The sequence below is a fragment of the Amblyomma maculatum genome, chromosome 10 (assembly GCF_055883805.1).
Source record: "Amblyomma maculatum isolate TAMU_Amacu chromosome 10, ASM5588380v1, whole genome shotgun sequence".
Lineage (NCBI taxonomy): Eukaryota > Metazoa > Arthropoda > Arachnida > Ixodida > Ixodidae > Amblyomma > Amblyomma maculatum.
In genome coordinates, this window is record NC_139353.1 from 87,417,569 (window position 1) to 87,445,156 (window position 27,588).

At 47.3% G+C, this 27,588-nt stretch overlaps 1 pseudogene; it reads right to left on the bottom strand.

Moving 5' to 3' along the window:
• Positions 1-289: 289 nt before the first annotated feature.
• On the bottom strand, positions 290-27,117 carry LOC146176952 (uncharacterized; annotated as a pseudogene).
• Positions 27,118-27,588: the final 471 nt, after the last annotated feature.

Sequence of the window (27,588 nt, forward strand, 5' to 3'; positions counted from 1 at the left end):
CTCTGTCTACTCCAACGCAGGAACCAATACCGATGAACTATGATGGTGCGTTCCGCCATTCTCCGTTCGAATGACTCTATCCAAGACGTCTCAAAGATGACACCTTCCAAGGCTGGTCCTGAAAGACGCCAGTTGGCAGCTGCCCGCTAACGCTGCAAATCACCTTCAAGCCTAAGGAAATGAAAAGGATGGAGTACATTTAACAAACGACCACTCTGCATCCATTACAGTGAGGATGGATACATCCTCCATCATTGTCTGTACAGCGTTATCGGCCACCACGATTTTGCTATCGATGCCCCACGACCTCGTCCCGGGAAGAGACCTCAGTAAATCGACGCTTTCCTGCGCAAGAAGGAGAAAGCGTTGTCAACCCATCTGCCACGCTCCTCATAGCCTTTAGGGCCCCTGTGTGAGTCGCTGGACCAAAGCTAAGTGCAAGGAAGGTCCCCTAGACCCTGTACGGGAAACTGGAGAGAGCAACCGTTGGAGCTAAGGTCGCTCATTGGCGAGAAGACGAAGATCCTGCGCCACCTACGACGAGACGACGACGCATCCATTACAGCCACGACAGTCGCACGGTTTGTGTCGGCAGTGGGTAGCTGGCCGCTTACTAGCTCAAGAAAGTTATGACTGCTTGATATGGCCAGCTAATGTGCATCACTGGTGGTTACCTCATTACTCTGTCGGTGGATGTGCGGCAAGAGTAAAAGTAAGATAACGCGATTCTGAGTATGGATCTTTTGAGTGAATATCGGGTGATCATCGACCTTCGCTCAAAGCAGACCATGCCTTACCTACTATGATGTCATCGACGCACCACATCACTCTAAACCTTCTCCAAAAAGACTTGCCAGTACCGCTCAATAAAGCGTCATTACCTGAGTAAGCAACGGAGACATCTGAAGCACCGAAGATATCGCAGAAGGAAAGGCCCACTTGCTCTTCGATCTAGGGCTCGGTATCGGAAACGTACTGCCCATTTCCGACATGTACATGCTCACATGCTGGTCATGAACTTCACCGAAGAATACTGGCATCTCGAGAAGTAACAAAGATCGCTTTTCTCGACGATCTAGCCTATATCCGACATGTTTCGTCCTTCCCGAACAACTCGAAGAGAAAGCACCTAACCAAAGCTTCCAGCTCACGTTCGATGTCAATCTATCTCTGCCCTCAGGCCAGTCAAGACCACGTACGCATCCTTCTTCAAAACTACAGCGAATGCTTTCGCAAGTAGCGAAGGTACGCCAAGCTCTACTGACCAAGTGCCTATTGCCACCGACCGACGCACCCAACCTGTGCTCCTAAGCCCCTACCTTGTATACCCGCGCGTACTGCAGACCATCTGTGATAAAGTCAAGGAAATGCTTCATGATGTCATCATTCAGACATCCAAGAGTAGCTGGGCTGTACCAGTTGTTCCTGTGGAGAAGAAAGACAGAACTCTTCGTTTCAGTGGTCAATACTGCCGCTTGAATAGCATAGCGAAAAACGATCTCTACCGACTCCCCCGCACCGAAAACCTACTGGATCGGTTTTATAAAGCTGAATATATATACAGATAAATATAAAGCTAAACAATCAAGTTGTCAGGGTTAATTTTGAAAGCAGAGATGTGTGGTCTTCACCTACAAATAGGTACTGTGTCTGTGTCATATCGTGAGCATGGAAGGAGTTTGCCCAGACCCGCAGGAAACGACTTCGATACGCTAGTTACCACAGCCTGGTGACAAAGAGTTGTGCGCCGATTGGTTGGATAGTTAGCTCACTATCGGACATTTGTGGAATACATCTCGCGCATCACCGAACCGTTGCTGGAACCTACAAAAGCTGCCTCAAGGAGAAGCTTTCGACAAACCTAAGCGCCGCCTACAGCCCTCTCCTGTTCTAGGCCACTTTGATGAGAATGCCGAGACAGATTCACACAGACGCAATCTGTGTGCGCTGGGCACCATTCACGTTCAGAAGAGTATCCGACAGGAGCAAGTAACGCGTACGCTAGCAGGGCTCTCAAAAAATGAAGCCTAATACTATCGACCGAGGAGTGCCTCGCGATCATCTGGGATACGCCAATAGGTGCGAACGGAACTCTGGTTGCTCGCCAATCTGAAAGACCCCTCCGGTCTTCTTGCACGAAAGTTCTTATGTCGCAAAGAAGCTGACGCCCCAGCTGTATACAAGTCTGGCTGCAAGCATTCCAATGCAGACTGCTTATACGAGCCCATGTTGGCATTCCCCCGAAGGAAGATGTCTACGATGACTTCGTAGGACTGGCAAGCACCAGCAGCTTTGCACAGCAGCAGTGCTCGGATGCTCATTTAAGAGACCTTGTGGATTACCCAGAAGGCGAGACAGCTTCTGGTTCCACTGTATTTAAGCGTCAGTTGTCTTTCTTCGCGTTGCACAACGACGTCCTCGTGGAGGACTTTGCATCAATGGAATCACATACCTCCTTCTGCCAAAGTAACTACGAAATTAAATTTTGCAGGCTTTCCATGATCAGGCGATGAGCTTCTTTGACAAAAAGCGAAATGTATTACAAAAACCTGAGAGAATGTTGAGCTTAGGCACTGAAGAAATGTAAGCCTTGACTCTATGTTCACCTAAAATGTTATTGGATCATCTGAAGATGCACTCAAGCCCACTCTGCCAACGCAAAAAGAACCAATGGTAAGCCATCGTAGCTTCATTCGCTGTGTGAAGCCTTGGCAATAGGATATATTGACTGGTGCAGTAATTTTTTACCCCGAACGTTAGAGTGCAGTAGATACGTTAATTTAGTGTTCACGTAACACACCACTGAACGACTGAACTTAACTGAAGACACCATGATGTTAAAAGTGTATTTTATGAACTCATTGTTAATCAAACCCAAAATCGAGCATCGCTAAAAGCATATTGCGAGGGAAACCTGCCCCCGTCTAGTTACGAGAATCAAAGCATGCGCCTTGATTTCGGAATCTGCTCAGAGCACCCGGGTGTAGAGTATATCAACTCGATAAAATAAATATGATATTATAATGAGAAATGCCAGCGTCTTGAATAGGTAAGCCACGAACGTTAAAGGTAAGAAGATCTATGCCGCAGACGCTGTAAGATATGCGCCCAGCTTTATCTCCCAATTTTCGAATGTTTTGGTATCGCAGTATACTATAGTGAACTGACGAGACTGAAGATATAGCGTTATCGTATGCGCATGTGATGGCGCTGCGTAATAAAGCAGCTTTAAGAAAGGCTCTCCTGATGGCTTAACAAATTTTGAAAATGTTTGCCCTCAACAAATATTTCCCCTCATTCGGCCTGCCTGTGTTGGTGACAGCCGGCACACGCACGTGCGCAGCAAATCCCAGCACTGCACAGAAGCAGTGATCAAATTATTTTTGTTTTTGCAGGAGCGTCGGAAGTTGTGCTGCGCTCGCAAAGTTGTCAGTGCGCTGAACTGACTGAATCATGTTATGTTTACGGAAGCGGCGAAATGATGCGGGAATTGTTGAGTGCAAAATATGGCGTTCGACGGTATGCGCTGTTGAGAACAAGAAAGAGTTATGGGTAGTATACTACCTGATTGGAAAACACTTTATTTATTACATGTCCAATAAACAAGAAAGGGGAATTCATTTCTGCGATCCGCTCAAACACAAATGAGGTCCCGCCTACCAAGTAGAGTCCTGACGTCTCCCAACGACTATCATGATGCGACCCCCATATTACAAACATTACGGAAAATAATCATCATCTTAAAGAAGCAGTTATCATTTGAAGCTAGCGTGTGTTGTAATTTTTCTGAGTGTTGCCGCATGGTTTCAAAATATTCCAAACGAATAAAAGCTGGAGATTCACGCAAAGATACGTGCTCGAACTTCGCCCCCTGGCAGGGTATCCAGGAAACATTACACCCCGTGTGGCTGAAGAAAAGGGCTGGCAGGAGTGTTGTATGTTTCTAACCTTATTTTGTCTTTACGTACTTCACATGATCGTTGTTTCTGACACCATCGGGAGCATTGGCCTATATATATACAACAATGTAACATGATTATTTGTTCTCCTAAAGACAGCCAGGAGAAATATCCTGCCACTTCGTGGCCGGTCAGTAGAGACAGGGTAGCTTCATGAAAATTTTTATCAGGAATACCAAAGCTCACGCAGACAACGGATCGTCGCGCACTCGTGGTAAAGAATACAGAACTGATACGCGATCCAGAATCACAGTGATAAGGCCGCATGCCGGCGGCTGCCAAAAACAACAAATACAGTTTTGTAGGTTTCGCGGCAATATTGTAGGACATGCATTTTGGAATGTTCAACGCCGGACGCTCAAGAGACACGACTAGAACTGTACGACGCTCGCTCCGGCGCTCGTGCGTCTGATGACACAAGCTACGACTATTGCGACTGACAGCCGGACGTTCTCTTCTCTGTTCAAGCATAGCGCTCTGTGCAAGATGCTTCATTGCAAGTAGTGGAGGTGACAGCGATCCCGTCATCCTGGAGCTCCGCAGCTGAGAGTTACCTACCCTTTCCGCGATGCCTAAGACCACCAACCAGCCTACCTCACCCCATCCATCGCCTGTCATCTGTTCTGGTGCAGCGGGCAGCGTGACCCAGCTATCTTTAGCGGAACCGATGACACAGATGTGGAAAGCTAGTTAGTGTCATACGAATGCGTAAGTGTATATAACAAATGGGACAGCACTGTGAAGTTCGCAAACATTATCTTTTATTTGATTGACGTTTGTATAAAAACCACGAGACTGAAATCTCTACCTGTAGGGCTCTCAAGACCAGCCTGGCCGAAGTTTTTGGCGATCCCACTAACCGTAAGCTTCGCACCAAGCAACGCTTGCGAGGTCGGGCACAACCAACTAGCGAAAACGTCACCAGTTACATAAAGGATGTTGTCGACCTCTGCAAGCTCATCAACCTTACACTGTCAAAAAAAGGTCTACTTTACGTAAAAGCCCGCTAGTAATACGTTACCGAAGAGGTTTCCGTATGCTAATTACGGCCATACGTGCACAACATACGACAATTTTTGTGTGCTTGGTAATCGGAGGTTTCGTATAAGTGTTCGTGGAATGAAATTGTTTTTCCGAAGACATGCTCCAGTTTTGTTGTTTTTGGAAAGCTACGTTGGGGGGGACCTCGTATGACGATTTCTGTATGCTTGGTATTGAACGGCTTCGTATAGCATGCAATGGAGAAAATTTGTTTTTACGGAGACAGGTGCTTCGGCTTTCTATTTCTGACGAATAAATAATGCACATGAGTATTACCTCCGCAACAGTCGTTTGAGCTGAAGCAGAAATGACCTGAATATTAACATGTTCACTACGTAGTTGGTCACCTGTGAGTCACATAATTTATTCATGCTGTGTAGCCACAAATACCGGGCATTATGATTAAGATGTAGGAGATTTTATCGAGAGGTATACAAAGAGACCTCACAATACAATCTGCCCAAAGCTTTATCATATGATCCAGTATTGCGGCAACATAGCATCAATAAATGACATGACCCACCAATGGCCCAAGATGCAGCGCACATGTTAAAGTGCAGGCTGTCTCCGGCCCAGCTCAAATCACTTCATTACAGGTGCAATACACATACACATCATATAACCTTCAGTAAGTAAGCAGAAGCACGTGTCCCCATAAAAGCTGCTGAGTGCATGCACACATCAATAAACATGGGCCGTTTCCAACAGTAACTTGCAAATCATGAATGTTTATCGGATAAGTGCCACTTGGCATATTCAAGTGCATGCACATGGGAAATAACATAGTGAAATAACAAACGTCTTTATTTTTAAAGACGGTATGCAAAATATACATATATATATATGTATGTAATGTCTTGTACTCTTCCACGTGGCGAGGCTAGAAAAGATAAGAAAAAATGGAATTGTTGGTTGCATCATTTCATGAATGCATTGTAAAAACAGTGCAGCGATATTCAGTGCAATAAAAAACTAGCACATATAATTCACTAGGCAGAGATAAATAGCTTTCACTATATGACCACTTATCTGGTATGAAGGAGCACTGAACATGGGTAAAGGGGGTAGGCCTCAGTTCGCTGGTTGAGCCAACATTTCGACAAGTGGACTTGTCTTCGTCTGGGCAAAGCGATCACTGGCAGAAGTTTAAATATGCTTTTGCTTCCAAAGAAGATAAGCTGGGGAGGGGGAGGATGCATGAGAAGAAAGTAGGTCATGGAGTAAAAAAAATATTTCTTCAGTATGTATTTCGCAGCCAGGAGCCAGGGATCCTGTGGCCTGCAAAAGAAATAAAAGTAGCAGTACCAGGAAAAACTACAATGCCCGGTAGATTATTAGTCACCACCTAAGCGGGTTTGAAGCAGATAACACCATACAAAGCAGCAGGCTTTGCAAAGGGCCCTGATAAGGTATATCTAAGGGGGGCAATTCTTAAAACTTTCTGCAAAACGTGTGTGTGTGTGGGGGGGGGGGGGTGAGAAGGACAAAGAAACAGAACAATAACCACACAGTGAACCACAACCAACATGCTATAAAAAGGTGCCAGGGCACACTCAAGTAACAAATGATAAGGAGGAAATGTGTTTGGAGAAACATCTGCAGCTTATGCTATTGTGGATGGGAATAGAGTGTACATTATCTGTGAAAAAACGGTACAATTAATGCTGTACTTAATTAAGCGCCTGTCCCGTGTCCTTCCTTTTCTCTTGTGTGCGTGTGTATTTTTTGCGCTAAGAATGCCGTCTGAAATTAATGCTATGTGGGATTGTTTTCCGAAATAGTTACGATGCAGAGGGAATATACTTAAAGGATTCTAACATTCCTTTCGCCATATATTTTTCTGCTGATTCCAATGTTCTAAATTTATGAATTAGATGTGCCTCTATATATTTTCTGTCCCTTGCAGATTTAAAGCCTGACTGGAGTATATATAAATTCATTTCTTCGAACTTATGGTCTTTTTGATTGAAATGCTGGGAAACTGCTTTCGGGAGGTTTTTGCCTGTGTCTGCCTGATGGCCGTTAAGCCTTATGTTTATTGGTTGTCCTGTCTCTCCGATGTACTGCTTATGACAGAAGGAGCATTCTAGAAGGTAGACAACGTTTGAAGATGTGCAGTTAAAGCCTGATTTTATGTGAAAAGTGAAATCTGTTCCATTACTTTTAACCGTGGTGTCTTTTTGTATATGACTGAACGTATTACATCCAGGTCGACAGCAAGGATGTGGTTGTGTTGTATGCTTGTTGTCGAGTTTAGAATGTACTAGATTACCTCTGAGGTATGCGTTACTTTGTATGTTACCCTTATAAACACAACATACAAACGTATAGCAAACCTCAGAGATATTCTTGTACATTCTGAACTCGACAAGCATCCAAAAAAACCACATCTTTGCGCTCGACTTACATGAAAGACGTGCAGTCATATACAAAAAGACACCACGGTTAAAATTAATGCAAGCGATTTCACGTTTCACATAAAATCGTGCTTTAAGTACACCTCTTCAAACGTTGTTTACCTTCTAGAATGGTCCTTGTCATAAACAGTACACCGGAGAGACAGTGCAACCAATGAGCATAAGGCTTAATGGCCATCGGGCAGACACCGGCAAAGACATGCCGAAAGCAGTTTCCCAGCATTTCAATCAGAAAGACCTTCAGTTCGAAGAAATGAAATTATATATTCTGCAGTCAGCCTTTAAACCTGCAAGGGACAGAAAATATAGAGGCATATCTAATTCATAAATTTAAAATATTATAACCACCGGGAACAAATATCTCTAAAGGAACATTAGAATCCCTCACGTATATTCCTTCTGCATTATAACTATTCGGGAAAACAATCCCACATAGCGTTAATTGTACAGTTTATTCACAGCACACGTATACTCTATTCCCCTCCGCAGTAGAATAAGCAGCAGATGTTTCTCCAAACCCCTTTCCTCCTTATCACTTGTTACTTGAGTTTGCTTTCAAACTTTTTTTGCATGTCAGTTGTGGTTCATTGTGCAGTTATAATTCTGTTTCTGTGTCCTTCTCTTCTAAGTTTTAAAAATTGTCCCCCTTAGATATATATTCCTTATCAGGGCCCTTTGCGAAGCCTGTCCCTTTGTAAGGTGTATCTGCACCAAACCTGCTTAAGTGGTGACTAATCATCTACCGGGCATTGTAGCTTTTGCTGCTACTGCTGCTTTTATTTCTTTTGCAGGCCACAGGATCCCTGGTTCCAGGCTGAAAATGCCTACTGAAAGACATTTTTTTTTACTCCATGACCTACTTTCTTCTCAGGCATCCTCTCCCTTCGCACTCTTTGACTTACTTTCTTCTCACCCACTTTCTCCCTCCCCAGGTTTTCTTCATCGGAAGCAAAAGCGTATTTAAACCCCTGCTAGTGATGATCGCTTTTCCCAGACGAAGACAAGTCCATTTGTCGAAACGTTGGCTCGACCTGCGAACTGGGGCGTACCCCTTTCACCCTTGTTCAGTGCTCCTTCTTACAGTGTAAACTATCTTCTTCCTCTCGTTCTACCTGGATCATTCACTTATCTGTAACACTAGTTTATACCCTTTACTTCATCATGGCTTGAAGGCATATATGAATATTGCACCAATAACTATAGTAGGGAGTGTGCCATTCTCTACACCAGGAGTGTACTATTAGCAGACACTGACAATGAATCCATGATAATAATGCCTGACCAAAGCATATGCTTCACAGCTTAGCTAAAGTGAATCAAGAACATGACTAAAAGGTTTTGCAAAATAAATGTAAAGAATATCAATCAACAATGAAAAACTCAGGTGAAACACTTGTAAATTCAGTTCAATTTTTTTTGCACAAGCAGGATGGAAACTGCTAAAATAAAAAGAAAAGAAATAAGTTACAATTCTGATGGGAAGAATCATGCAAGTAGATTATATCCTGAAATCGTCCATGTAAAATGCTTGCTAAAAAAATATTACAGATCCGAACAACTCTAGGCATTAATGGCACCACTTTGCATAGCTTCAAGGAGTCGGAGGGGAAAAAATGAAGACTGGCTGAAAATTAAAATTTGGCTAACATATTTTAGCCCTTTTAAGCAGCTCAGGTTTAAATAACAGCCCATAATGCATGAGCTCGCATTAAGTTCATGAGTTTGCAGATACCATGAGAAATAATAATCGGTAGCACCTGAGAAAACGAGGCCTAGGTAGTAAGTAATCATGCAAAGCTATTTCAGTTCATGAGCACATAAAAATTAGGTATTCATTTAAGAGCTTGTCGGTCAGATAAAGTTAGAAATTAAAATCATTAGTGAAAAAAATGCAAACCAGTGCATACCAGAGATTAGCAGATCCAAGAATTTTGAGAGTTACTTCGCATGTTGGCTAGCATGTCGTGATAAAATAATTGTTTTCAGAGCATTACAATTAAAGTTTATTTTTTTAGGCATATGACAACCTTGTCAATTAAAGCATGGTTTTTCACTTCATGGAAAAGTTGCCCTATTCGGTAACAAATTTCTGGCAGATAATCAAGGCCTCATTGCATCACAGTAAATGCATAATGGGAGCACATACATACTAAAATGTGGCATTTTATTCCTGAAGGACTATTAACACGACTATGCTGATAACCGAGACCAATTGAAGTTTCACTCGGAAAATCTGCTAGTCAGTGTTATTTCTCAAAAAATATGCTTGCAGCTCCCAAAATATTCTGTGGTCACAACATTGGCATGGGAGTGGAAAGATTGTATAGCTTTGTATAGTGGCTTCTGAAGCCTTAGAATTCAACCTTGTCTGGATTAAGTGTGGCTGTCAGGCAAGAACAAGGTCGACAGAGTTCGTGTCCTGAGTTGGCATGCAACCTTTTCTGCAGTATACAAAGCAAGGCCTAAGCCGCCGTAAAAACATATAGTACAGCCATGACAGCAGTCACACATGCCCATCTGAGGAGGCTAATTTCTGTTCAGAGAAAACGCATTTATCCCCAGAATTAATTATATCGAAAGCTTCAATCTTTTGTTGCCAAGGTTTAGCTTTGGCATCAGCCAGAATTGTAGGCTTTGTACAGAGGTTTGCTTTTTTTTGAGGAATGTGCCATCTCATATTTTCATGTCATGTCCATACAGTCTGCTGTTGATGCACCGCCCCATTTGTACAATTTGTATACAACAGCAGCTCAGAACGATGCTGTGCACAACCTTAGTGGTGCGTTTTAACCTACCATTTTTATTTTCACATATATATTGTTTCTTGGTCAAAATGGGACAGATTACCAGCAGGTTAGTAGCTGAAGAAACCATCTTGACATCATACCTGTTGTGCATCATCATATTGCGGGAAATTTTATGGAGTAAGAATTTATTTCACGAGCAGTCTTCAGACCGAAAGACTCGAATCTGGTTGGTTTCTTTTACATTTTGGAGAAGACATGCTGCAACACTGCAGATGACGTTTGAGCATAACCTGCTTTCTCGAGCAGTTCAAGTTGGCCTTCAAAGTTGTTATTCAAGGAGTGTGAACAAAAAAGTCATCTGTATTGCAGCTTCCATTAAAAGCTGATGAAACGTGAAACAGTTGCTAATTTTCTGTCCACAATGATGACCAAAGTCTTTCCACAGTTTATGAATGACAATTTCAAACCCAGAATAATGTCTGCTGAAAGGAAGTTTATCCTGGTCTTTCCAGAAAATACATCTTCTGCAAGGCCAGTGTGTATACAGCAGAGGGTAAAAGAAACCAACGAAGAGGGCCCAAATAATGCATCTGTAAGACACTGCATGAAACTTGTATCGTATCTCTATTACATTTGCCACAAAATATATTGGCCACAGATGGTGGTTTTTCCACTTCTAATCAACTGTTTAGAATCCGTACCTTCTTAAACAAGAATTCAGAGATATGTGATAAGAAAATCATGAACTGTACATTGAATGCACCACTAATATTGTGTACAACCTTGCTCTTACCTGTGGTTGCATATACATTCGGCAAATGAGAAAGTGAATTTGACAGCCGACTCTATGAACGTGAAAAAATAGAAACAATGAAAGACGGCACCTTCTATGCACAGGCTGCATTTCTAGCACATGAAAAAAAAAAGCTTTAACAGCAACGAATTGTGATCATATAACTAAATGGTGTGAGAAATTCAGCACTGCTTCAGCTTTACTTCTAAGCAAAGACCTTAGACAGCCACATTTGACATTACTGATGTCGCTCCCCATTCTATCAGTTCAGTGACTGAGGGCACGCAAAATAAATAACTAAATAAATATGCTTTTGCATAGACATTTGTAATGTTTGCTTTGCTTGATGCAGCTTTAGCGTCAGTTACCTTTCAGTCTACCTTGCTGGAACACGTTTCATCCAGCTTAGCGGCCAATCTTGAGTGTGTTTTTTATTTTGCTCTTCCTGATGATAATTCTGCAATGATAGACATTCCATACTTTACTGCCACCTGCTTTTTTAGGTAGCTCATGAAATTTTAAATGATGCTGCAGCTGCTTAATTTGGGGTATCTTATCTCCATTACATTTCATCCAGGCTTGTTGCACCCAGCAACAGCCTGCCAATTTGAATCAAGTAGGCGTTCATCTTTTGCCATATTTGTTAAGTATGTGCTTCAGTAATGTAGCTGCTTCCAAAGAAAAACATAACTGAAAGTTGTACTTTGCATATGCCACATGTGTTTGTTCAGTTGTCCTTGTCTTCTTTGCAGCAGTATCGACCTTGTAGAAAGAATAGATTAGCTGTCAGTCAACCATATTTTCAAATTTGTGCAAGATTTATGAGAAAACGTTAAGCTAGGATGGCATTCTGTATGACTCGTAGCTGCAATAAAGGTCTTTTAATGGACTTAAGGGATACAGGTGTGCTGTCTTTAGAGTTCACGGTTTCAGTTGGTTGTCTCAGGACAGGTCAACCAAGAGATATATGGCATGTGCACCAAAGCAATGAATGCATGAGAGTCATGAAAATCTGTGGTAGCAACCAGAAAGGCCAAGGGAACACGACATTAAAATCACAAATTGAATTATTAATCTGAACACAACTGGAGCAGGGTAGGTAACAAACCTATGGTAAAGAAGTCTATTGTATGGCCACATTCATTGTAGGTGCATACCTCATTAGTCCCAGAAGCGCGCTGGCTTGTGTAGGTGGGGCAGGCTCCAAGCAGTGAATCTGGATGCAGGGAATGCACTCCACCTTCAGATGCTTTGTAGATGGCCACTGGGAGCAGCAAAGCAGCCATACCCAGATAAGTGGCGGTGGGGTTGATGGTGCGAAGTAGCTGCAGCTAGGCAAGGCTCACAGCAGACCCTGCATCAAAAAGGACGACTTCAATATCTTGCCTCAAAGTAGAATATGTTTATAAAGAGCTGGTATTTAGTGACATTTTGAACAATTACTTACACATTCATCCTTAGAGCACAGTACAAGATATTACAAACAGTAGATCGCAGGTGGTCATGACCATGATAAAAATTAGCGATTCAAGGGAATGATGTGATAGAATTTCGCACACACAGATGTTTTTCTTTTTTTTAATTTATTATTTTTACTTTTCTACACCAATTCTTAGCATAACCAAACATTTGCTTTCTATTCCGAGAAGTTTCACGACTTTGAAAGCATTTTTCATTTTTTCAATTATTTCTTTCATCAATTACTAAATTTTATTCATTAGCACCTCAAGTATAGGCTTTTCATTCTATGAATTTTGACGTCTCTGAACCCTCTTTCCTTATTTTTCCACCTATATCAACAATTAATTACAATGATTTGATTAACTTGTCATAACAAAACAAATATTAATTTACTAGAACCACAAATTGCCATGATATGGCTTTTTACGCAGCCCCGATTATTTCTTAAAACAGCATTTGCTCAATCCGTCTCAAAGGAAGCAATTTGCACTAGTGAAAAATCACATTGGAACCTTCTTAATTCTTAGTTCTTTTCCCTCGAGAACAGAAAAGAATGAAATGGAAAGTTCCCTTTATCTGCGATTATTTTTGCTCTGCATAATTGAAAGCCAACTTGTCTGGTATACTTTTGATCACAGGCTTTCGGCACCCACAGATTCTACAACCTCTGCGTCACCCGCCGTAGTGGCGCAGTGGTAACGGCGCTCGACTACTGTTCCCAAGGATGCACGACCGAATCCCGGCCTTGGCGGCCGCTTTTCGGTGGAGGCGAAAAGCAAGGCGCCCGTGTGCTGTGCGATGTCAGTGCACGTTAAAGAACCCCAGGTGGTCGAAATTTCCGGAGTCCTCCACTACGGCGTCTCTCATAGCCTGAGTCGCTTTGGGACGTTAAACCCCACAAACCAACAAGCAAAGAATGCTTTTCTCAAAAGGAAAGCAACACTGACCCTGATGAAATGCTGTAAAGACTAACTTCAAATTATTGTCAATGCCACAAGCCTTTTCACTTTAAACTGAAATTTGAATATAAAAGAAACCACTACGTTTTGCTATAATCATGGCAAGTCTGATTTGGTATTACGATGGCATAAAGAAGAAAAATAGTATGTCCTTAACTGAAACAGGGAACAATACATAACAGTTATCTCACTTGTCCACTCATGAAAGGCCCCATATCGCAGCTTTAAACAGTTTAAGGGGACAATGTGACACGCATGTACAATAGATTCAACGTGTTTTGTTGAAACAAGACCACACAATGCAACCGCACCCATGCACGTATTTGATACTTCATTTGTGAAATGCAACGTCTATACGGTCAGAAGTAGACATACTGCTCTAATCGTCACATAATGTGGAAATTCCGACCACCATTTGGCCTGCAGATAGAGGTAAAAATACAGGGGTAACGCTATTTAAACACCTTCCATGAATAGTATGTACTGCCTAGCATGTTGGTTCATGGTACAGAAGAATACAGCACAGTAGTAGCAGGGACAAGTAAGACAGATGCAAACACAGGCGCACACTAATACCGCTGTCACACGGGCAGTTTCCATGTCCATCGAGGCACATGGAGATTGAGCTCAATGGGGTTCGGCGACTTCCACACGGCAGTTTTCAATGATGCTTGAACGCGATCAGTATTGCCTCAAAAGGTTCAAGAATGACAACTGGCATGCCAAGGAACATTAAGAGCAGCCCCGCATTCACCGTAAGGTGAAAAACAAAAGAGAAAAAAAAAGCAAAATGTCTTCTGGATTAAATTGTTGACAATGAACAGCTCGTCAACCAGTTTTCTGGGAGTCAAAACGATCACTCTAGATAATCTGCGGTGCTCAGATGTAAACAAACTGACAATTTTCTTTTATGGCAGCACGGCATGCCACAGCATTTTGCTCATGTTTGCCTTTTACCACGCTTTGCGGCAGCCAAGACTAAGGAGAGCGCCATATGTGCTTTTAACGATAGCAACAACGAACGCAATGAAGACAACGACCGAGCTCTGTCAGCATCCTGGCACAAAACGAATGCGGCAAATGCAAATAATTCGTCGTCGTTCCGGCGTTGCTCTCCTGCAGTGCCTGTGGGTTATGCTGTGCTGCGAGGTATTCGAATACCCTTCTCTGAACAAACTCTGACTTAAAAAAAGCACTTAGTGTGATATCCACCTCGTTTTATACTGTTTCACTTCATATTTTTACTAGATGTTGTTGCCCATGGCTCGACCTGTTGAATGACACACTCACTACTCAATGCCCATTGAAATTCGCCGTGAGGAAGTGGTGCATCTCGACGACCATCGAAAATGTCAATTACCGTTCACTCAAAGGACATTGAGATTGCCCGTGTGACAGAGGTATAACATGGGTGTCGGCAGGAATTTTTTCTTGAAGGGGGGGGGGATAGAGGGAGGAAAAACTAACTCCTAACTCGACTGCATCCTATAGCGGGCGGGGTGGCGGCCAAATTCCCCTTTTGCACCCTTCTTCTGATGCCCATGATGATCAACAGCCCCTTCCTGCCAATCTAACATAACATGTTCACAGGTGCTCAAAACAACTCTTCTCAGGCGCACACACTTATAAAAAAAATTTGAGGAGGCCTGAGCTTTTGCTATTACTCATGGGGGGGGGGGTGTCAAAGCACTTGTATAGAACAGCTGCTCTTCCAAGGGCAGGTGTGCAGTTCTTACACATGCTGCAAATTTGGCTGAGCTTACCCAAGCCTACTTCTTTCAGATCCTTCTAGTCTCCTGCAACCAAGTGTTTAGACACCTTCCTCTGGCTGATATAGATATTTCCACATGACAGGGAAATGAAGTACTTGTTTTTTGCAAGCTGGTACGGGTAATGTTTGGCCACACAGACGGGTTCTACAATGCTCTCAGAATTACCTTTTTTGCACCACTGGTTCAATTTCATTGACACAGAGAAGACAACAACAGTTTATGCTTTCTTTCCAATCTTTTTTTAGTTTGTATGATATAGTATGTATATACATTATGAAAGCTTCCTGAACAGGATTTGAGAGGCAGCCTCAGTTCGCAAGCCGAGCCAACAGAAGACAAGTCCTTTTGTCAAAACGTTGGCTTGGCTTACAAACTGAGGCTTCTCCTTGAACCCCTGTTCAATGCTTTTTAAACCGTGTAGCCATCTTCTTTCTTTCAATCTGCCCAGTCTGTAAACACAGTATCATAAACACCTTCTTTTGACAGCTGATTGTTTTGGATTGCTTCCTAACAGCAGAGAGCTCTCTGCTACAGCTAATAAAAGATTCGCTGTATACCTGGCTTCTTTAAAACGGTGCAGTTAGCTCTGAAATGCATCTTCCTGTTGGCGCGTGCATGATTTTTCAAGAGCGCTAATGAAACAAGAACATACTAGGTCTCTTTACTAGTTTCAAATGTGCCGAGGCATGCACAAGAACCAGCTTGTTGCCCCGTAGCTCCCAGGCTCCGCATACATGTTTAGGGCCAAAATGCAAGCACAATTCCGGACACCTAATGTGGCCATCAGCTGGGCGCTGAATTGTTATCTTTAACGTTTGAAGACAGACAGTGAACATGGTTACAACGTCGGACACCTATGTCTCAAAATACCCTCTGACTTCATTTAGAACTGCAAGGACGGCATCCATAAACTTAAAGACCATGACTTACATCGCGCTCGGTCTCAGAGAGACATATATATCGCTCAAGACTGGCGCAACACATGTACCAATACAAATTCCACTTCGTTGAGAGATAATATTGTCACGACTGAAGTCAGAGGGAGCCGTGAAAGTACACGTAGCCGAGGACCCGAGAATAAGGTCGGCTTGTCGTTCCGAACACAGAGTTACAGAGTCCAGCACCAGCGCGCCGCTCGTGCCAACCACCGCATCGTCGTCGTCGGCATCAAACACGGCTGTCGCGCGGCGCTAGGCACGTGGCATTATTCCCCCCCGTGAAAGAAAAGCTCGTCCCGATGACAAGGTGAGAGGAGAAAAAAAATTAGGCGTGAGGTGAACTGTACAATAACGCAAGGTTTTACTTGCAGGGAACGCTCAGTCACGCGAAAAGTACGGCTTTAAGCGCACCACATGCACAATTTCAGGCCGCTGGCGTCGAACACTGACGGTCACAGTTCCATCTGGAACGACTTCGTAATTAACGTTGTTTAAGCGGCGCAGGACTTTATAGGGTCCGAAATAGCGGTGGATTAGTTTCTCGCTCAAGCCTTTGTGACGCACGGGGGTCCACACCCACACTTGGTCCCCTGGTTCGTAGTGGGCCTCCCTATGCCGAAGGTTATAGTGTCGCGCGTCGTTGGCATGCTGCTCCTTGATGTGTAAGCGGGCCAGCTGACGGGCTTGCTCGGCCTGTTCCGCGAAATGGGCGGCGTCGGGTTCGACCGCGTCTTCCCCGCACGGGAGCATCGCGTCCAACATCGTGCGGGCCTCTCTGCCATATACGAGACGGAACGGCGTAAACTTCGTGGTTTCCTGTGGCGCCGTATTGTAGGCGAAGGTGACATACGGCAGGATCTCGTCCCACATTTTATGCTCAACGTCGATGTACATTGAGATCATGTCCGCCAAAGTTTTGTTTAGTCGTTCCGTTAATCCATTTGTCTGAGGGTGATACGCTGTTGTGCGATGCTCGGTATGGCTGAGAGTTAAGGTGTCCCGCAGTAGCCGAGCTGTAAACGCCCTTCCTCGGTCAGTAATGATGGTCGACGGTGCACCGTGTCTGAGCACAATGTCGTTCATAAAGAATCGAGCAACTTCGCCGGCAGTACCTCGGGCAAGGGCCTTCGTTTCAGCGTAGCGTGTTAAGTAGACTGGCGACTACAATCCACTTGTGTCCGTTCGAGGATAAAGGAAATGGGCCTAAAAGGTCCATGCCCACTTGCTCGAAGGGTGTGAGGGGCGGTTCAATAGATTGTAACATACCGGATGGCTTGAGCGTGGGTTTTTTTCGCCGCTGGCATTGTCGACAGGTCTGTACGTAACGTCTAATGCTCGGAGAAAGATGTGGCCAGTAGTAGTTCTGCCGGACTCGGTTTAGGGTGCGTGTAAAGCCAAGATGCCCTGAAGTTGGTTCGTCGTGGCAGGCCAGGAGGATTTCGTGCCTTAGATCAGCTGGTATGACTAGCAGGTATGTTTTCGCACTCGACGTAGAATTCTTCTTATAAAGCACCCCATTGCGGAGGCAATACGACGACAACCCCCGAGCGAGGTACCGGGGTATTGTAGGATGCCCACCTTCAAGATGGTCAATAATCAGTCGCAGCTCGCCGTCGGCACGCTGTTTGGAGGCGAGATCGGACGTAGTGACTGCTCCGAGGAAGCTATCGTCGTCGGTGGCATCCTACGAAGGAGGGCCGACGGGCGCGCGGGACAGGCTATCAGCACCGGTGTGCTTCCGGCCAGACTTATAAATAACATCAAAATCGAACTCCTGTAGGCGCAATGCCCAACGTGCTAAGCGGCCACAAGGATCCTTTAGGTTTTTCAGCCAACACAACGAGTGATGGTCAGTGATGACGCGAAACGGTCGGCCATAAAGGTACGGGCGGAACTTGGCAGTGGCCCATACTACCGCCAAACATTCTTTTTCAGTGGTGGAATAGTTACACTCAGCACGGGAAAGTGCACGGCTGGCGTAGGCAATTACTTTCTCGACCCCGTCTTGGTGCTGAACTAGAACGGCACCAAGGCCGACGTTGCTCGCATCCGTGTGTAATTCTGTGTCGACATCATCGTCGAAATGTGCCAGGATCGGGGGTGACTGGAGCCGGCGTCGTAACTCGTCGAAAGCCATCTGCTGCTCGGCGCCCCAGGAAAATGATGCGTCATCTCGAGTCAGGAGAGTCAGAGGGCTGGTCATCTGTGCAAAGTTTTTGATAAAGTGACGATAATAGGTGCACAGCCCCAAAAACCGTCGGACTGCTTTTTTATGGGCGGGGACGGGAAAGGCAGCAACGGCAGCAAGTTTCTCAGGGTCAGCTCGGATGCCATCAGCACTCACGATGTGCCCAAGAAACTTCAATTCGGTGAACCCGAAGTGGCACTTTTGAGGCTTGAGAGAAAGGTTGGCAGACCGGACAGCTTCGAGAATAGTTCTCAGGCGGCGCAGGTGTTCCGTGAACGTCGGTGAAAAAATTATTGCGTCGTCGAGATAAACAAGGCATGTCTGCCACTTAAGACCTGTGAGCACAGTGTCCATCCTCCGCTGGAAGGTGGCAGGAGCACAGCAGAGCCCGAATGGGAGGACGCGGAATTCATAGAGCCCATCTTGTGTTACGAAGGCAGTTTTTTCACGGTTCCTCTCATCAACTTCAATTTGCCAATAACCACTCCTGAGGTCAATGGAGGAGAAGTACTTGGCTCGGCGAAGTCGGTCGAGAGAGTCATCAATCCGTGGCAGCGGATAGACGTCCTTCTTTGTCATACTGTTAAGTTTCCGATAGTCAACACAGAAACGAAGTGTTCCGTCTTTCTATTTAACGAGGACTACAGGCGAGGACCATGGGCTGCTTGAAGGTTGAATGACGCCATCGGCGAGCATCTCCTTGACTTGCTGTTCGATAGTGTCTCTCTCCCGAGGAGACACACGATAGGGCTGCTGATGGATGGGTCGAGTGCCTTCATGCGTGATAATCCGGTGTTTAATGACCGACGTTTGCTGCACTTTAGATGAAGACGTGAAGCACACACGAAACTCCAGCAATAGATCTTGGAGTTGCCTCTTTTCAACGGAGGAAAGGCTAGAATTGATGTCGACGGCGTGTACGGCATCATCCGGTTCAGTGCTAGGCGCAGCTTCCTCTGAAGCAAAACATTCGCCGACTTCGTGCACATGGTCGACGTAAGCAATAACAGTGCCACGGAACAGGTGTCGATGTTCATTGGAGAAATTGGTGACAAGTACCTCCGTCTCTCTTCCACGAAGGAAACAAAGACCTCTTGCCACAGAAACTCCCAAGGCGAGTGAGAGGGAGACATTAGGCTCAACAACCCGGAGGCCGTGATGTGGCTCGTCCCAAGTAACTCTGGCGAGGATGCTGGCGCGTGGTGGCACTTTGAGGCTATCATCGGCGACTCGTAGCGTGGAGTGGGACCCGCGGTACTTATGCTTTTCAGTGGCCAGTTTGGCGGAAAACGTCACCAAGCGGTTCGGTAGATCTATAGTGGCACCGTGTTCACGAAGGAAGTCGATGCCAAGAATAACATCACGAGAGCATTCGCGTAGAACGAGAAAAGTCGCAACAAATGTGCAGCCTCGCACCGTAGCCCGGGCTGTACACATACCCAGTGGTGCAACCACATGTCCGCCTGCCGTACGTATGTCTGGTCCGTTCCATGGCGTCATCACCTTTTTCAGTGTCCTTGTAAGCCGCCCGCTAAGGATAGAATAATCGGCTCCCGTATCAACTAAAGCGCTGACCTCCTTCGTGTCGACGATAATAGGGATATCCAGGGAGACCCGGCCAAGACCAGGGCCTGTCGACGTCGGTTTGGAGTGAAGTGAACGGTGTGGTGGCGGAAGCTGGACGGCGGTTGGGTGGTCGGCGTCGGGACAACTCAATGTCGACGGCAGGTCGGAGTGAAGGAAGCGGTGCGGCGACGGAAGCTGGGCGGCAGTTGTGTGGTCTGCGTCGGGGCGATTTAAGCGACACGGAGGTGATAACTGGTCGGCGATGCGGACGACGTCTGGCCGATCTGGTCTGTGCGGTGAAAACTGGACAGGAATTTGCGTTCGACGTCGGGGCGAATCGAGCGGTGCGGCGGTGGAAGCTTTACGGCGAATCGGCGTGCGGCGGCCTCGCCCCCAAAGGTCGCCGGAGCTAGTTTTCCCGATGCGGGCTCGAGGAACCATGGCGTCCAGCGGTATACCGTGACCCAGAGGGTGAAGAGCGACGAAGCGAAGGCGAGCGCGACTCGCGACGAGGAGAATGTGGCAGACTGGCGGGTGACGTACGCTGGCGGGTGACGTACTCGGCGATGTCCTGAGGCCGCTGACCAGGCCGTGGACGAGGGCTGTCGGGGGAAAATCCCCTAAGGCCCATCTGACGATAAGGGCACTGCCGGTAGAGGTGACCTGCCTCGCCGCAGTGGTAGCAGAGAGGGCGGTTATCTGGAGCGCGCCAGAGATCAGTCTTCCGGGGCGCCTGGCGCCGATCTGCCCAAAGGGGCAGCGGTGCCGCAGCGTGCACAGCGACCTGAGGTTGCGTGTAAGGCGAAGGGGTAGGTAGCAGGGCTGGGCGGCGTGTGACATCAGCATAAGTCATCCGCTCGGTGGGGCCCGGTTGTGGTGGTGGAACGACTGTACTTGGTGGCGTGAGTGCGTTCTGGACCTCCTCACGGATGATGCTGGCCAGGGAAGCTGCGCCAGGAGTGAACGATTCATGAAGTTGCTGGAGCTCCTCACGAACCACGGTGCGAATGAGGTCGCGAAGGGAGCTCATATCTGCCCCGGGATTGTAGTCGGTTCGGTCAGACGGCGGTAATGTGGAGATGGAATTCAGCGGCCGACCGTACTGGCTGCATCGCTGCTGTAGCAGTTTCTCCATGGTCACAGCTTCAGCCAGAAACGCCGCGACGGTGGTGGGCGGGTTCCGCACGAGGCCGGAAAAAAGCTGTTCTTTGACGGCGTGCATCAGGTGCCGAACCTTCTTCTCCTCACTCATGGACGGGTCGGCGCGTTGACAAAGGCGCATGACGTCTTCAACGTACATTGCGACCCCCTCGTTCTGACGTTGAACTCGAGAGGTCAGGGCACGCTCGGCATTCTCTCGGCGGTCACTGTTGGCGTACGTACCGAGGAGCTGACTTCGGAAGGCCGGCCACGTAGAGAATGTGGCCTCGCGGTTCTCGAACCATGTCCGAGCAGCCTCTTCAAGGCTGAAGTAGACGTTCCGCATTTTCGCAGCGTCGTCCCAGCCGTTAAACGTCGCGACCCTTTCATAGTGAGCTAGCCAGTCCTCGGCGTCTTCAAACTGCTCACCGTGAAATGGTTTAGGGGTACGTGGGGTCTGAAGGATGAGACAGGACGAAGGGGTGGAAGGGACAGTCATGGTACGGGCGGGTGGTGTCGTTGCCACAGCCAGAGTCTCTTCGTCAAGAGGGAAGGCCTCGGGGGACAAGCCTCGGAGCCGTCGGCTGGCACGATGAACAGGAGTGGTCACGAGAGGCGGCCGCGTAGGGTCGTCCGCAGGAGAAGGGATCATCGATGGCACCTCCACCAGTGTCACGACTGAAGTCAGAGGGAGCCGTGAAAGTACACGTAGCCGAGGACCCGAGAATAAGGTCGGCTTGTCGTTCCGAACACAGAGTCACTGAGTCCAGCACCAGCGCGCCGCTCGTGCCAACCACAGCTTCGTCGTCGTCGGCATCAAACACGGCTGTCGCGCGGCGCTAGGCACGTGGCAATATGATCTTCACAATGTATGAACAAAGATGGAGATAGAGTTTTTTGGAGTTGCTTTCAGCATACTTGAACTCCACCTTTGAGAAGTGAGGTCTCGGAGAGCAGGATATATATAACTCAAACAAAATCAGATAGAGATCGAAACTCGGATGAGGTAAGCAAACACTGCAGCAAGTGCAAGAACTGCACACCTGCCTTTGAAAGAACAGCTGCTCTGCACAAATGCTGTGACACCAACACAAGACTGATGGCAGAACCTCAGGTAGTTTCAAATTTTTTAAAGTTTGTAACCATGACGTCCATGCACCTGAGTGGAAAATGGTTGTTCTTAAATGCCCATGAAAATACTGTAAGATGGGGGTTTATTGAGTAGATCAGCAGGACTCGGTCAACAGGACTGGGCAGGTCAGGTGCGAACACAGCGGCAGCGAACACAGTCAGGTGTAACACGCGCAGTGATCACGATGCCACTACCTGGAATGTTTCTCGTGCACTACTTCCTCTTCACAATTACCCCCGGGACTAAGAGAACACATCCTGGCGACTTACGGCGTGAGCAAGACGGCAGTGTCATATTAGGGTTTGAGGCGCTGGACGAGAACAATTTCTCGTCCGCGTCGGCGTAAATCATGAGACGGCGGAAGAGGTTACACCACATAATTAACCGAAGAGGTGCGCTCCAGAACTCGGTATGGGCCATGGTATTTAGCAAGAAATTTTGAAGACAGTCCAGGAGCATTTGAGGGTATCCACAGCCACACAAGTGCGCCAGACGAGAAGTCCGGTGTCGAGTGTTGGTTGTCACGGTTAGATTTATGGCGGTACTGGGTGTTAACCGTGAATGCGCGGGCAATTTGTCAACAATCTTCCGCATGCTGGACTGCTTGAGACGCAGGAGTATACTCTATGTCTGGCTGGTACCGGAGTATGGTGTCGATTGTAGCAGAGGGGTGACGGACGTAGAGGAGAAAAAAAGGAGAGAAGCCAGTAGTAGACTGCGCTGCGGTATTGTAAGCGTAGGTGACATACGAAAGGACGAGGTCCCAATTTGAATGGTTGGAGGAGACGTACATAGAGAGCATGTCACCAAGGTTACGATTGAAACGCTCAGTGAGGCCATTAGTCTGGGGTTGATAGGCGGCGGTGGTTCTATGAATGATGTTGCACTTGGTGAGCAAGGCTTTCACAACGTCACTCAAGAAAGCGCGTCCTCTGTTGCTGAGCAGCTCTCGAGGTGAGGCCGTGGCGAATAACAAATCGCTGCAAAATGAAGGAAGCTACTTCTGACGCTCTGGCAGAAGGAAGTGCGGCGGTTTCTGCATACCTCGTCAGATGATCAACGGCTACGATAGCCCAGCGGTTGCCGGCTGTAGTGTAGGAAAGCGGCCCGTACAAATCAATGCCGACGCGATCGAAAGGGCGTGGGGGGCTGGGTAACGGCAGCAACTCTCCAGCAGAACATTGAGGAGATGACGCGACGTTGACAGGTGCCGCATGACCGAACGTACTTGAGTACGAAGGTTACATGCCCCGCCAGTAGTAACGCAGCCGGACACGAGTGTATGTCTTGAAGACGCCCGCGTGACCGGATTGTGGGTCAGCGTGGAAATAGTTACAGATTGGCGAACGTAGCTGCCGGGGAATAACTAGCAACCACTTGCGGCCATCTGCGCAGTAGTTGCGGCGGTAAAGGAGGTTATCACGAATTGCAAAGTGGTAAGCATGGCGGCTGAGAGCACGTGATGGAGAAGCAGCTGTAGGATTGGAGATAAAATTGAGGAGAGAATTTATCCAAGGATCTTGCCGTTGCGCTGACGGCTTGTCATTGATGTGAAGCGATGGCGGGGAATCGTCGGAAGAGGAAAGGCTGGCGACCTCAGCTATAAGGGGGCAGCGGGAAAGTGCGTCAGCGTCGTGATGCTTGCGGCCGGAGCGGTAAACAACGCGGACATCATATTCCTGAAGGCGAAGAGCCCATCTTGCTAGTCTGCAGGACGGGTCTTTCAGTGGGGAAAGCCAGTAAAGCGCATGGTGGTCTGTCACTACGTCAAAAGGGTGGCCATAGATGTAAGGGCGTAATTTAGTAAGAGCCCAAATAATCGCTAAGCACTCTTTTTCAGTGACTGGATTCAGCCTTCGTGAGTGTACGTCTAGCATAGGCGACCCCGTATTCAGTATAGCCTGATTTGCGCTTAGCGAGCACAGCGTCGAGACCAATACCACTGGCGTCCCTGTGGACTTCAGTAGGCAGTGTGGCGTCGAAGTGACGTAGGACAGGCGGTACCGTGAGAATGCGGCGTAAAGCATTGAAGGCATCGTCGCACGTTGACGACGACGACGAAAGGTCGGAACTACCGGAAAGCAGGCCTGTCAAGGGAGCAGCAATTGAAGCAAAATTTCTAATAAAGCGGCGAAAGTAAGAGCACAGCCCGAGGAAGCTACGTAGATCTTTGATAGAAGTCGGTTTGGGAAAGGCTGCGACGGCATGAAGTTTGGTAGGATCTGGGGATACACCTTCTTTGGAGACAGCGTGGCCGAGAATGGTGAGCTGGCGGGCGGCAAAACGTCATTTTTTAAATTCAGCTGCAGTCCGGCATCAGATAGGCAGGTCAAATCTTGCTTCAGACGGTAGAGGTGGGTGTCAAAGTCAGGAGAAAAGACGACAATGTCGTCGAGGTAGCAGAGGCAAGTCTTCCATTTTAGGCCACTCAAAATGGTGTCCATCATCCGCTCAAATGTTGCCGGAGCATTACAAAGGCTAAACGGCATAACTGTATATTCGTACAAGCCGTCGAGAGTTACAAAGGCAGTTTTGGGGCGATCAGCCGCTTCCAGGGGAACTTGCCAGTACCCGGAACGTAAGTCTAGGGAAGAAAAGAGCTCGACGCCTTGCAAACAATCGAGAGCATCGTCGATGCGTGGGAGAGGGTAGACGTCCTTTCGAGTAATCTTATTAAGGCGGCGATGATCGACACAGAAGCGGATAGAACCATCTTTGTTTTTACGAGGACAACAGGTGACGCCCAAGGGCTGCTTGAGGGCTGAATCACGCCATTCTTAATCATTAGGTCGACTTGCTCTTCAATAGCCTTGCGTTCGGTTGCATACCCACGATAGGGGCGCTCTCGCAGTGGTGCGTGGGTGCCGGTGTCGATGCGATGAGTGACTGTAGAAGTTTGACCCAAAGAACTTTGATGAGAGTCGAAGGAGGAGCGAAAGTGATGTAGTAGGTTCAAAAGCTGAGTGCGCTGCGCTGGAGGAAGATTGGCGTCGATAGAACGAAGAAACCCGTCTGTAGAGGGGGAAGCGGGTGCAGGTGAAGGGGGCTGAGCGCAGTCACGGCAGAATGCGGCTCATCGTCAGGTTCCTCAGAGATCAGAAGAGATGCGATTGGCTGGATACTGTCGAGGCATTCACCATAGCGCACAGCAGTAGGGGAGTTAAATGGGTTGGAAACCCATAAAATGAAAAGGCCAGCAGAAATAGCGAGCACAGCGTAGGGCAATGGAAGGCACTTGCGGTGCAAGAAAGTATGGGCTGGTGTGAAGGGAACGATCTCATCGCTAACAGAGGCACAAGCGACGAGAACAAGCACAGAAGAGCAGGGAGTAAGGTCGATATCTTCGGCGACGAGGGCTTTAGCACAAGAATTTGGTAGATCAGCGTCTGGTAAGGCATCGGGCAAAGTCGCGAACCCCACTTCAGCTCGAGCACAATTGATAATAGCAGCGTGACGCGAGAGGAAATCCGAGCCTAAAATTACAGCGTGTGAACAACTTGGCAGCACGAGGAACTCAATTGTATAAAGGGAATTCTGGATAACTACTCGGGCGGTGCACGCTACTAAAGGCTTGATATGCTGAGTGCTGGCCGTTCGCAACGAAAGTCCCGCAATTGGCGTCTTCACTTTCTTTAAAGAGCTACACAGTTTTGCGTCCATAACCGAAATCACAACACCAGTGTCAATTAGAGCCATGACAGCAACACCCTCGACGAAAACTTCAGTAAGGTTTGCGGGCGACAGATGAGGACTTGGGAAGTTCGACGGGGTCGCAGATCTCGCCTCAGGAACTGCGGCCTCTAGTTTTCCTTAAGTGAAGCGTTCTGTCGACGTCGCATTGGAGAGATAGACCGGCGTCGCGGCGGCGGTGAACGGCGGTCGGACATGACTGAACGGTGTCGCGAGAAATGACGGCTGGCTGGAGGCTCAGTAGGCGCGGAATACGAGGCGTCGAAGACCAGTACCTAGGGCCATGAGTAGATGGTGCCGACACTGGGAGACGGTTTTGGCAATAACGAGAAATATGTCCAGCCACCCCACAAGTGTTACAAATTGGCCGGTTATTTGTCGTGCGCCAGGGATTGCGTGACTTGGAGCCGGTCGAGAAAACTGCGCAGGTTCTCGAGCAGGACTAGTAGGCGGCTGAACGTAGGCAGGTTGCGGCGGAGCATACGTAGGTGGTGGTCGGGCCGCAACAGCCGCATATGTCAACGGGGCTGCGACAGACATGGACTGAGGGGCTGGAGGAAGGGATTCAACTACCTGTCCTTGAATGATCTGGCGCAAACTGGGAGCGAGGTGCGCAGAAGATCCTTCATGGCAGGACATACGGAAGAGCTGTCGAGCAACGTCTTCCCGAATGAAGCTCTTGATTTGTAGCAGGAGCGCTGAATGTTCAGCTGCATCTGTCAGGCCGGCAAGCGACTCAGAATGTATGGTGTTCGCGCGAGTTATGGCCCTTTGTTTGCACAGTTCATCATAACTTTGACACAGTGCGACCACTTCTGCGACGGTGTGGATATCTCGAGTAATCAGCATCTGGAAGGCATCGTCATCAATGCCTTGCAGAATGTACTTAATCTTGTCAGCCTCTGACATCTGACCATTCACGCGCTTGCACAAGTCGACGACGTCCTCGATATAACTCGTGAAATTTTCGCCAACCTGCTGAGACAGCGCGCGCAAGCGCTGTTCAGCACGGAGTTTTCTCACAGTCGGACGGCCGAAAACTTCCGAGAAGTTGGCTTTGAACACGGACTATGATGGAATGTCCGCTTCATGGTTCCGAAACCATAGATTGGCTACGCCGGTGAGATAGAAATTCACGTTGCTTAACTTCGTTTCCGCGTCCCACTTGTTGTAAGCGCTCACTCTTTCGTAGGACGTAAGCCGGTCCTCGACATCATGGTCGTCAGTGCCGCTGAAGATGGCGGGGTCTCGTTGGCGGAGGGAGATGATAGCCGAGCCAACTTGCACGGCTTGGTGGTTAATTTCCTCAGGCATCGCAGGAGGTGGTAATGTGCGGCTGCGGAGTTCCAGGGCGAGAGGATAGATCTCACCCAGCACCTCCACCAAATGTAAGATGGGGGTTTATTGAGTAGATCAGCAGGTCTCGGTCAACAGGACTGGGCAGGTCAGCGGCGAACACAGCGGCAGCGAACACAGTCAGGTGCAACACGCGCAGCTATCACGATGCGACTGCCTGGAATGTTTCTCGTGCACTACTTCTCTTCACAATACTTTTAAATATAGAGGGAAGGACTGGAGCAACAAGGTAATCATGTAACAGTTGCATGACATTTTTGTTCTTTTCTTTGTATTGCCTTGAAACTGGTGGATCTATGAACTGGTTCAAGTCTATAAACAGCATTGTTAGCACTTTGTTTGCATCAGTCTCCATACCCCTATCACTACTGTGTTGTAATAATCTGTTTCAAGCAATATATATAAAAAAAGAAATGCACTCAACATTTT